At 40.3% G+C, this 12,835-nt stretch overlaps 1 protein-coding gene across 4 annotated transcripts in view; it reads left to right on the forward strand.

Moving 5' to 3' along the window:
• The window catches only part of SSBP2 (single stranded DNA binding protein 2), a 226,015-nt gene that overhangs the window by 49,393 nt on the left and 163,787 nt on the right, over positions 1-12,835 (forward strand). The gene's annotated exons all lie outside the window — the stretch shown is intronic.

Genomic DNA, 12,835 nt, shown 5'->3' on the forward strand with positions numbered 1-12,835 from the left:
ATCCACGAAAGACAGACGGTCCTTCTGCTGAGTGGAATGCCTTCTGCTCCCCATGACTAGTACAGACACAGTCATGGGTGCTTGTGAGTGTGTTGGGCCTCTCCATAGTCCACTCTATCTGCATTATTGTTCCTAAAAGTTCTCTTGTGTTTAAAAGTGCTAAATATAGGATGAATTATGTGGTGTTCAGCAGGACATGTCAGGTTCAGCAGTTGACAGCTTTGTCCCCTTAGGCTTTATATTTCTTAGTGTATGAAAATATGAGCAAGTAATTCTGCTTGCTCTTCCCCCAATGTTTTAATGGGCTTTTAAACGGTGGTATGTTTGGTATCAGAGAAAGCATTTCCAGATGGCACCCATTAATACAGCTGATCACAAGAATTATCAATATCAGTTGTAACTTTAGATCTACACTTTAGAGAAACCACTTAGCTTTAAAAGCAACTTTTAACTTAAAAAAAACCCTAAAACTCTAATAACAGGAAACCACCTCCCAACACTCTTTAGACTCTATTCCCCCTGTACAGAGGGTGCCTTTGAATTTCTTTCCCATTGTTCACTAAAGAGGTTTTCTTCCTTCTTGTTTGGTATCCATGGCAATGACAAGAAGGACACAAGTATTCATAACAGTCAGGAATGGAAGGAAAGATGGGCTCCCGAGACCGGGAGGAAGGGTAGAGAAGTGTAGACAGATCATTCTGCAGGTAGAGAATCCTTAACACCTAGCAGAGGAAGGATCAAAGTTAGGAGGAGATGAGTAGTGTTGGAATTTAGTGCTAAGAGCCATTTTCAGTGAAGGAATGGGCTAGAGTAGGTTGGATGTTCTGTTCAGGGTGTCCATGGAGAGTGGTTACCAGATATCACAGTCTCTGCAGTCAGCCTAGCCAGGGCCTTGGATGTCCTAGATACTGAGTTACATGGCCATTCGCAGGCGGGGTCTACCTGCGCAGGGCACCTTACCCGGCACTTCTTTTCCACCAGGACTGTCACTGGAAGACACTTAAAGGACCATAGAGAACATGGGCTGGAGTTTTAAATGTTACTCTAAAATATCTTATCAAAATTTCCTTTGATCTATATAGTATTTAGAATATTTTCAAAGATAATTTGGTGCTATAAATAAATTTAAGATGGTATAAAATAAAATCTTTTAACAAGGAGAAAAGCACAATTAAGTAACAATAAAACCAAAAATGCTACTTGAGCCTTATCTAATTCAAGAAGTAATACCTCAATCTAAAAAGAAACAGGAGCCGTGTTTGGTTACATATACCTTTAATCCCAGCAGGCAGATCTCTGTGAGTTCAAGGCTGGCCTGGTCTACAGAGGGAGTTCCAGGATAGCTGGGACCATGTAGAGAAGCCCTGTCTCAACAACAGCAATGCAACCGATAGACAAATAAAACTATGGTTTCTCGTGGATCGACAACTACAGAAAAGCAACATTAGTAATATCTAAATGCTTAAATATTATATCCAGTTTAAAAAGTAAACATTTAAAACCTAAAAAAACAAAGTCACAATAATTGTGAAAATATAATCCCAGGATAAGAAATTTTAAGTAAAAACTTAAATATATATATATTTTTAGTTTTAGCAAATTGGTGTAGATATTTAAGAAATTCCCTCTTAAAGCTGGTTTATATTTACAAAGTTAGCAGCCACATACATGTACAAGTGCTATGAATTTAGTAAATAATATATCATATGTAGTAATGCTATACTATGAGTTTGATTTACATTAAAAATATTCAACAGACCTTAATTTGTATTGACTGCACTTGGGATTAATTTCTGTTTCTGTCTATAAGACACATATATTTTAATTTGTGATGTTCCCTTTGGTGACATTTAATAAGAAGGTGGCAGATAAATGTAGCTCTTTATTTTAAGGAACTAAGTAGTTGAATTAAAAAGTGAGGTTTTTGGATTTAATTAAATCTTGATTAAGTTAATCACTACTTTTGTTGATATTTGGCTTTGATACACTCTAAAGTTTTCTTACTCTATAAAATTTTTGAGGAAAATGTCCTGAAGATCATTATGAAAGGATCTAAAGAAGATTAATTATTGTAGTTTTGGCTTATTCATTATTTCTAAAGCAGTTGGAATAGTTTCAAGAAGAGTTTTACGCAGAATAAATCTGATTTGTACAGCGTGTGATATGAGGAGCAGGTACAGTGGTTAAGAATGCTGGCAGTGCATCATATTAGACAAGGATTTTCTGTGCTCAGAATCCTAGAAGCTTGCCTATTGTGATTTTGGAAATAGCTAAACACTCGGTAAAGTGTAATATTTCTATGTCTCAACTCAGAAACAAAATAAGCAAATACAGTCCAACTGTGCCCCTGAAAATGTTACGAGATGAATCCCTCTTTCTGTTCCCTCTTTCTGTAGAAACACGGTAAATATACTTTGAAGTTTATTGGAAACAGTATGATAACATGACTAGATTCATGTAATTAACACTCACATTCCTCTTTCTAACATCCTTAACATTCTTTCCCTTCTAGAGCACATTATCCAGCTACAAACTCTCTCCTCTCCCGTTTCCTTCTTGGCCTCTAGTGACAAGTAGTTCACTCTATTATTTCTTTGAAAGAAATACTTTAAGTTTTAAAACGAGTGAAAACAACAGGTTTTAAGTTTTAATGTGGTCTGACTAATCAGTCTTCCATTTCTTTTTCATTCCTTTCATGTGTTGCATCTAAGATTCGTCTCCACGCAGTGCATTCCAAGTTCTCTCCCGTCAGACGTCAGCAGTCTTGTTTTACACTATAGATTTATGTGCATGTTCAATTTTGAAATGTGTAGACTGGTGTTTAGATTCATCTGTTTTGCACACACTTCTCTTTGCTTAGCTACTGTTTGTAGGAAGGTTGTCTTTGCCCCGTCCTGCTGCCTTTGTTCCTGTGCCAGAGACATAACCAGAGACAGGGCTTCCCAGTGTTCTTTCTCAGTGAGAGCTTTCATCAGGATTTTATACTTTCTCTCATACAAATCTTGGACATATGTGTTAGCTGAAGTATTTTGGTTTTAGAATACTAATGTAAATGGATTTACACTTTTAATTTAAAACTTTTATTGTTTGTTACTAGTCTATAGGACGCCATTTGTTTTTTGATTACTAACTTTGTATTCTAATACTAATAAGCACTGTGCTTTTTAACTAGTTGCATCAGGTTTTTCTTTGGTCTGTTATGACTTTTCTTTATAGACAATCATGTCATCTGGTGACAAAGACAATTGTATTTGTTTCTAGTCCACTTACTTTAACTTCATTTTCTTGATATAGTGCACTAGCTAGGAGGTCTAGTATTGTATAAAAAGACAATGGTAGGAGACAATGCTTTGGTTTCTTGCCATTAGGAATGACATTAGAGGGTAGAGAGGTGGTTCAATGAGTAAGGACACTTTTTGTTCAGTGTGAGTGTGTGAGTTATGTTTCTACTGTTATAAAGAGACTCTGTTACAAAGACAACTTACAAAAGAAAGCATTTATTTTGGGGGCTCACAGTTTCAGAGGGTAGAATCCATGAGCATCAAGGCTGGGAGCATGGCATCAGGCAGGGAAGCACCAGAGCAGTAGCAGAGTTTGCATCTAATCCGCAGGCAGGAAGAGATGATGAGGGTGGGGGGTGGGCTAACTGGGAATGGTTTGGGCTTTTGAAACCAGTGACACCCCTCCCCAAATGAGACCACCTTCACAAACATTTCTACCAACTGTGACCAGCTTTAAATGCACACATGGGGGGCATTTGGACTGAAATCCTCAACTGCATTGATGGTCTGAATTCAAACCCCCAGACGTGTGTAAAAAGCTGCTTGCAGCTGATTCATGTTCCTATAACCTCACTTTATGTGTGTTGACGCACAAAGATGGGGATTGTTGAGGCTTCTGGGCCCCAGCATAACTCCACATTCAGAGAGAGACTTTGTCTCAGAGGTGTACCGTGAGTCATGATAGAGCAAGACACACATTCATGTATATACACAATGCATATACCCTCAAATGATCGTTATTAGTTATAGGCTACAACATATTTTCTTTTGTAGGTTGAAGAACTTCTTCTAGTTTTAGATTGCCAAGAGTTGTTATGATGATTGATGCTTGATTTTTGTCAAATGTGTTGTATATTTTATGATCATTTATTCTCTTCAACTGACTGATATTGACAGTTTGTTATTTCAGTTTTAAAGGTTGAACCACCCCTTGTTCAGTTGTGCTATGTAATTTCTTCCATGCATTGATATATTTGATTCCCTGATAATTTGTTGAGTTTGAAACTGTAATTGGGAAAGCTGTTAGTTAGTCTGTAGTTTTTTTTTTTTTTTTTTTTTTTTTTTAACAATGACTGTGTCTGATTTTCAATATTTGTGTAATGCTGGCCTGTTACAAGTTAGTAGTTATTTATTGGTTTTTATATTATGAAAGAGGTTATAGAGAATTGGTATAATATCTTTGTTACACATACAATTTGCCAGAAAATATATCTTAGCCAATTGCTTTCTGCTTGCAAGAGTTTTGAATTACTGATTCAATCTCTGTAACAGATACAAACATATTAGTACATGTATTTAAGGCTGACCACTGGGATTAGATGACTTAGGAGTGGGCTCATCCTAGGAGAAGACTTTTTCTCCCAGTTTCAGCAGCCATTGATTGCCTATAGCTTTTCATGTAAGAGTGGGGCCTTGTAAAATTTCCCTGCCTGTGTCGGCATGGTGACTGGTGTTGTCATTATGCTGGTCTGCTCTAGGAAACCATATTGTTGGGCTTTCGTGGATGCAGCAGCCTTGTGATGACTATCATGGCATGTGTCCTGGTCCTTTGGTGTTTACCCTCTTCCTGTCCACCCTTCTGTTATGCTCCTGCACTCTTAGGTGTGGGGTTTGCTCTAGATGTACCAGTTGGAGGTGAACTGTCCATAGTCTCTTTCTCTCTCTATCTGACCAATTATGGATCTCTTCTGTAGTCTCTGTCTGCTGGAAAGAAAAAGCTTCTTTGATGAAAAGCTACACTTATTTGTGCAAAAGGGGATTTGAAATAGTTAGAAGCTATATAGTTTAGGAAAATGGCAATGGTAGGTTGTCCACTGTGACCTCCTCAGCCATGAGTAGTTGGTTAGGTTTACAGCAGCAGACGTGAATCCCTCCTATTTAGTGGTTTATAAGCCAATTTAACCCTTAAGATATAAGTGCTGTCACCCCACTGTTGGGGAGATATTGACAGGCTGGTCGTTGCTGTGGTTTGCAGACTTTGCTGCTGGATAGGACTATCCCTTGTCTTTCTTTCTTGCTAGCTTTCTCACCGCTTTTCTACACTGTGACAGCTAGTTAAAAAGTCAGTTCTAGTTCCTGTGTCTGAAGTGTGGGGTGTCTACAGCAATAAGGTCTGACCTTCAGGCTCTGGGAAGAGAGTAAAGGCAAGGGTAGAAAGCCTATTTTATTTTGGGAGTCTCTTGTATCCTCTTGACTGACAACTCAGTGGCAGTGCTTGGATTTGTGTTGGACATGCAGCTCTTGAAGGGAACATTATCACTTGCTGTTGTGTAATTTCATAAAATATTATCTCTGTGCACCTCTATCATCTATGCAGTATTTAAGTTAGCTTCTAGGATTATATTTTTCCCCATGGCTTTTACAGAAATCCTTAATATGCACTACTTACTTAGCATCCATGTGTATATATAATTAATATATATATATATATATAAATAATATATATATTCTCCTTTTTACTTATGTTTTTTTTTTTTTTAAACATTTCAGATTTTATCCCCCTCTCGGTCCACTCTCCAACTATTCCACATGCCATACTTCCTTTGTCCCTCTATCCCCAATCTCCCGCCCCCGCCCCCACCCCCGTCTTCACCGGATGTCCCCATCCCCCACCCCATAAGACCTCGAAACTCCCTTGGGTCTCCAGTCTCTGAGGGTTAGGTGCATCTTTGCTGGCTGAACCCAAGACCCAGCAGCCCTCTACTGTATATGTGTTGGGGGCCTCATATCAGCTGGTGTGTGCTGCCTGGTTGGTGATCTAGTGACTGAGAGATCTTGGGGGTCCAGGTTAGTTGAGACTACTGGTCCTCCTACAGGGTTGCCTTCCTTTTCAGTTTCTTCCAGCTTTTTCCTAATTTAATTATAGGAGTCAGCAGCTTCTGTTGATTGGTTGGATGCAAATATCTGTATCTGACTGTTTCAGCTGCTTGTTGGATCTTTCAGAGGGCAGTCATAATAGGTCCCTTTTTGTGAGCACTTCATAGCCTCAGTAATAGTGTCAGGCCTTTGGGCCTCCCCTTGAGCTGGACCCCACTTTGGGCCTGTTGCTGGATCTTCTTTTCCTCAGGCTCTTCTCCATTTTCATCCCTGCAGTTCTTTTATACAGGAACAATTATGGGCCAGAGTTCTGACTGTGGAATAGCAACCTCATCCCTCACTTGATGCCCTGTCTTTCTGCTGGAGGTGGGCTCTACAAGTTCCCTCTCCCCACTGTAGGGCATTTCATCTAAGGTCCTTCCCTTTGAGTTCCGAGAGTCTCACCTCCCAGGTCTCTGGTACATTCTGGAGGGTCCCCTACCTCCTACCTCCTGAGGTTGCCTGTTTCATTCTTTCTGTTGGCCCTCAGGGCTCCAGTCCTTTCCCACCACCCAATACCAGATCATGTCCATCCCTGCCCCAAAACTATCTTTAGCTCTCTTCTGTTCTTTCTCTGCCCTTCCCTCTGTTTCTCTCTCCACCCCTCATTCTCTTCTCACCTCCCTCTCTGCAGTGTCTGCTCGGGAAGCTCTTGGGAAGTTGTGGCTCTCTCTCTGCTTGTGCCTCTCTGACTCTGGATTTTTGGCTAATGATGTCACTTATTTTCTACATCTGAGAGTAATGTTACCTTTTTAATTTGCTTGGTTTTTGCTTTGCATTAGGAGAGGATGACTTTTGAGCTTCTTACATATGGGACTGCAAGCAAGATACTCTGTTGGCAGTGCTTTATGCGTTGAGGATTCGTTAGTTTTGTGGATAGATTTCCTGTCAGTCTCACAGAAAGGGAAGTGTACCTAAAATGTATCGTAGATTTAGAAATGGGATTATTTTTACTGAGACTAAAGTAAAATGGAGAAATAATGGAAGTTTATGCTATTTTCCTTCTATATTAATTACTGACTGATTCTGAATCCATTCTGAAATATCCCACTTTACATCTTACCCACTGAGTGTGTGGACTAACAAGGCAGGCTCTCACCTTTCCACTGTGCTCTGTTCCATTCTCTTCTCTTCCTTTCTTCACTAATACTGCCAGCCGTCAACAAACATGCTAACTTTGCAGAGATAATAATCACTTTGGCCCCCAAATCTAAAAAAACAAAACCAGCCAACAAACAAACAAAAACCCTAAAACCAAACCAAACTTAAAAATAAATACTAAACTTTGCTATAGTTATATATTCACACAATTCCTGTAACAGAGGTTCAGTCTTCACTAAAAGTTTGGTTTCAAACTCCTGGGCAGAGTGGCCTGCAAGCCTCTTACAGTCTCCTCTGTAGAAGGAGTTAAAATTGTGTGTGTATGTGTGTGTGTGCGAGAGAGAGAGAGAGAGAGAGAGAGAGAGAGAGAGAGAGAGAGAGAGAGACAGAGAGAGAGACAGAGAGACAGAGAGACAGAGAGACAGAGAGAGAGACAGAGAGACAGAGAGACAGAGACAGAGACACACAGAGAGAGACAGAGAATGTGTATGGTTGAGGGAGAATAATTTGCCAGGGCTCTCACAGCATATGTGCTTATTCTGATGATTTAGAATTTCCATTATATTTTCCCCTGTATTAGTGTGGATACTAAAAAGGTTTCTTAATAAAAAATAGACTGGGCATATGTCTGTGATTTGATCTGCACATCAGTTGTGCTGTTAGAATTTGCAGATGTTAGGACAGCCAATTAAGGAAAAAGAAACTTTTGCTAAATTATTTTAATTGTATTCTTAAATTATATTTGTAGACCAAGAACACATTGAAATGGCAGAGTGATCTGATTAGTACCATGAACTTATTATAACACATTTTCTATTTCAATGACTTTGTAATTGTCAATATTAGTATAATTTCTCCCTTTCAACTGTTTTGGGGTAAAAGTACACTTTAAAATTATAGTGTTGATTATGTTAAAAGGATTCAATTAATATATGAATTATCTGTGCTGGGAAGCTGGCAGCGGGGTTTGGAAAGGGCTGTGCTTCGAACTTGCACTCCGTTTTAGATGAACTGTAGTGATGGACTTTGTACCACTTATTAGTTGCAACTCTCCTTGCCTTGTATGTCCGCGCTGAACTGGCTGACAAGGAGTCGGCTGGCTAGTCCTTAATGGTTAGGACAAGGTATTTTCTATAACATCCTTTTACCTTACCTCATTTTAATGTGGAAGTCTTAGAACACTGGTCCTCAGTGAATAGGAGGAAACTGCATAAGCATGCTTGTTTGAGGGATGTAGGGCAGAGGGACTGGAGATACTTATGTTACAAGGACCTAAGGCTCGGACTCCATGGGTTGAGTTTGCCACTCTTGTCTTTACCTGGTTACAAAGTAACACTCGTGGGCAGTACAGTTTGACAGGTATGGAATCATGACGTTTTGCAGTATCTTCCTTGATATAGGGGACTAAGCTTCAAGATCCCAATTTTCTAGTCTCAAGTGCTTGCTCGTTTTTGAAGCAAAATCTAATTGATACAAAAATGTTTTCAACATACTGAGTTAAATTTTGCCCCATCATTGTAACCTGTTGGTTTACTTTCACCCTCTGAAGTTGTGTAGAGGCAAGCCAGGCCTTTCAGTGCTGCCAGATGAAGTAGGTGAGTCTTTCCAGGCTGTGTATCAATGACCTTTGCTCATGGCTTGCCTTTTCTTGCTCTTCTTTTTAGGTCTATTTCCTTTCTAGTTCTTACAGACTGTTGATGCATATTAAGATGTTTTCTCTCTCAGCAGCGCAGAGTGGTGCTTTCTAAGTCTTGTTGACTTAAAGTTACCGATACTGTCTCTTGCGCTCCATTGCTGTCTTACACTTGCACGCAACATGAGGCATCCTCAGCCGGAGTCAAGGCTGTATCAGGCTCCTGATGTGGGAAAGACTGATTCTGGTCCACTAACGTCTCCCGCACCACACCCTCATCCAGTTTTGTTGCTGGTTTTTGTTGTTTGTTTTTATTGGATTTTACTTTTGTTAAGTTAACTTGACTGGGTTTACTAATATGTTTCAGAGTACACTATCCTTTGGGATGTTAAATATGTCAGTTATTTCCTTAGTTTTGTTTTCAAATTTGATAATTTTGTTCTAATTTTCTTTTTCTAAACTCAAAAAGGCTTATCTGATTAGTTTCATCTGGATCTTGGAAGAGAAGACATTTTAGTTTTTATTTTCTTCCATTGACATAGGCAATCAGAGCTTGTTAGTATAACTGACTAGAAGTTAGGTATTTAGAAATTAATCTGTTATTTAATACCATTTTCTCTCTTCTTTACCAATTGATTCTTGTATGTAGATACATTTAAAAAATTTACAATCAAAATCACCAATCAGAAATAATCTCATAAATTTGAAAATTTGTACTTTCTAATACCGATTTTTTTCATTTTTATGTTTTTACCTATTTAATAAATATCTTTCTTTTCATAATAATCTAAACATTAATTAGAAACTTTCATCTAGATAAACACCTTTTCATTTAAAATTTATAGAATACAACTTCATCTAGTATAAATTGAATCAAAGTAAAAATTATTTGAAATTATTCTTAATCAAATTATTATAAGCCACTACTAATGATTTACTTTCATATGTGGAAGTGTTTTATAAACCATAAAACACCATAAATGTCCTATTTACCATTTTATAAGATGGAATGGTTTTTCTATCATGTTGATAAGTAGAAATAAATCTCAATAACTGTTTATGAACAGTTGTTATTACTTTTGGGCACATGGAGGATTTTAAGTGGGCAGCCATGGCCACAAACTGTAGATAATCCACTTGCATTATTTCTCGTTAAAAGGTGCTGTTTACCCCGTTTGTCCCAGAGTGCCTCACTTCATGCAGTCTCCTCCCTCAGCCCCCGCTGTCCTGACACATTGAGTTTCCTCTCACTGCCTGCATACCCATCACACACTACCTCCTAAATTCATCTTATGCTGAATTGTGTCCTGTCCATTAACAAGTCTGGAAATTACCAAGGGCAGGGCTCCTGTCATTTTCTCACTTCTGTCCAAGTTACAGAAATACTAGAAGCTTATATTCTAATTTTATCCGGTTAAAATAGGTGGATGCTCCTAGTTTTTAAAGCTCCACTGTCACGATTTTTTTGTTAGTGGGTTCTAAAGTCTTATTTTATTAGTTGTTGTTACTTTATACAAAGTATAAAGGTGCTTTAGAGTTGTCAAGGGCTGGGTGCAGATGGGAACTTCTTGTGTGCAGGGTTGAGGCCCGAGTTTGACATCTAGTCCCAGTACCATTAAGTGGAAAACAAAGCAGCCAGAGTGGCCTGTGTGTTGGTGACCCTCCTGCTGGGAAGTGGGGGTGGGACTGCCGTCCTGGAGCCTGCTGGCCAGTCAGCCTCACCTGTTTGGCTTATCAGGCAGAGAGTGACCCTGTCTCAACACAGCCTGAGGAGCCGTACCCAAGGTCCTCTGGCCGGTGGATTCACGCATAAATACACAGTTCCTCCTGCTATGTGTGTGTGTATTTTATGCACACAAAGCGGTTGACTAGTACAGTTTCTAAAAGCAAATGCCACTGATATCTAAATATATTGAACTTAGACTAGGAAATGGCTTTTCTCATGATGGGGATACCCCTGTGAGTCTTAGGATTTTATTGTAGCTTAAAAATAGTTTTACATCTTCTAAAAAGTAGAGGAAAATTAGCTTATGTCTGTATTAAGGTTGAGTGTTTCTTTGAACCCCTCCTCACTTCCTTCTGCGGTATTAAAGTTTTGGATTCTGTCTACAAGTTTCAAATTTTAATTAGCTTTTAATTTCAATAGCGTGTTTTAATTACATCCACACCTCTCCCAACTCCTCCGAGACCCACCCATTTGTCCCTACTCACTGAACTTTGTGCCCAATTTATTTTTAAACCAATTTGAGATACTTGTGACTTCTTAAATCAATTTCTTCCAACACAGGGATTACAAACACACATGACCACGCCTGTTTTTTTGTTTATCATAGTGTGTGTGTGTGTGTGTGTGTGTGTGTCTTTCTGTCTGTCAAATTCAGGCTGTCCATCTTCCATGGCAAGCAGTTTGTCAACTGCACCCTGAGTCCTGGACAGTGCTGAAGCCTTTGAACGGTGAACTTGGCAGCGGCCGCACTACTAAGGAAAACGTTTCTTCTCTCTCCGCAACTATCAGATGCCAATAGTTCCTCTCCATACAGCCCCAACCTCCAACCTCTATGAGGTCATGTGTGCAGCTGCCCTGTTCTCTCCAGAGACACTGTTTCCTTGTGGTCATCTGTCACTTGGCCCATATGCCTTTCTGCCTCCTCCGACTTCATTATCCGGGAAGCTCGGCCGGAGTGGGTGTGCCGTAGACGGTCAGTTTGGAGCGGGCATTCTACAAGTGTCTTACTCTCTGCACCTTGACTAGTTGTGTGTCTCTGCCAATAGCTCCTCTGCTGCTGGCTGACAGACGCACTGATGTGTGTGAGGCCTCAGCGGTCCTCCTAGTGCCACGTCACTTAGTTCTGGGACTGTCTAGCCAGTCACTTCCATCTGTACACCAGGAAGTGGACGACTGACATTTCTAGAGTTTGCTATGAGAAAATCCTTCGAGAAATCCTTTACAGAGAATAGAAAGTGGTTTTAAGCCCCAGCCTTGCTTAACAGTGTGTATTAATATACACACTTAAAAGTGATGGTGATGTTGGTGTACTGTAGATAGATGAGCAGTGGGACTTACCTTTAGCAGTGTGCACTTATACATCCTCTTCACGGTGTAATATTCCCACAGCTGGTGTGCGAGTTCCCTCCCTTTACACACTCAGTGTTGTGCATAGGTAGGTACCAGCAAAGCCCTGTGAACAAGAGGACACAAAACTTAATTTTATTTGTAAAATACCAAAGGCACACAGGTGCCAGGTTGTTTGTTAAGATTTTTTTTTTTTAGTTCCTTTAATTATTTCCTTTTACAGTCACAATTGCAGTATAATTACATCATTTTATGAATTAGCCAATCTGTCTTCCAGAGTTTCCATATAGTTTTCCATTTCCACTCACAGTGCAGGAAGTTCCTGATGCTGTCCAGCCTCGACAGCATGTGGTATTGTCAGTGCTGTTCACACCGTGTGTTCCAGTGCTTCCCTCAGTTCACACCGTGTGTTCCAGTGCTTTCCTCAGTTCACACACTGTGTTCCAGTGCTTCCCTCAGTTCACACCCTGTGTTCCAGTGCTTCCCTCAGTTCACACCCTGTGTTCCAGTGCTTCCCTCAGTTCACACCCTGTGTCCCAGTGTTTCCCTCAGTTCACACCGTGTGTCCCAGTGCTTCCCTCAGTTCACACCCTGTGTCCCAGTGCTTCCCTCAGTTCACACCGTGTGTCCCAGTGCTTCCCTCAGTTCTCACCGCGTGTCCCAGTGCTTCCCTCAGTTCCCACCGTGTGTCCCAGTGCTTCCCTCAGTTCTCACCGTGTGTCCCAGTGCTTCCCTCAGTTCCCACCGTGTGTCCCAGTGCTTCCCTCAGTTCACACCGTGTGTCCCAGTGCTTCCCTCAGTTCTCACCGAGTGTCCCAGTGCTTCCCTCAGTTCCCACCGTGTGTCCCAGTGCTTCCCTCAGTTCCCACCGTGTGTCCCAGTGCTTCCCTC

Source organism: Micromys minutus (assembly GCF_963924665.1).
Source record: "Micromys minutus genome assembly, chromosome: 11".
Lineage (NCBI taxonomy): Eukaryota > Metazoa > Chordata > Mammalia > Rodentia > Muridae > Micromys > Micromys minutus.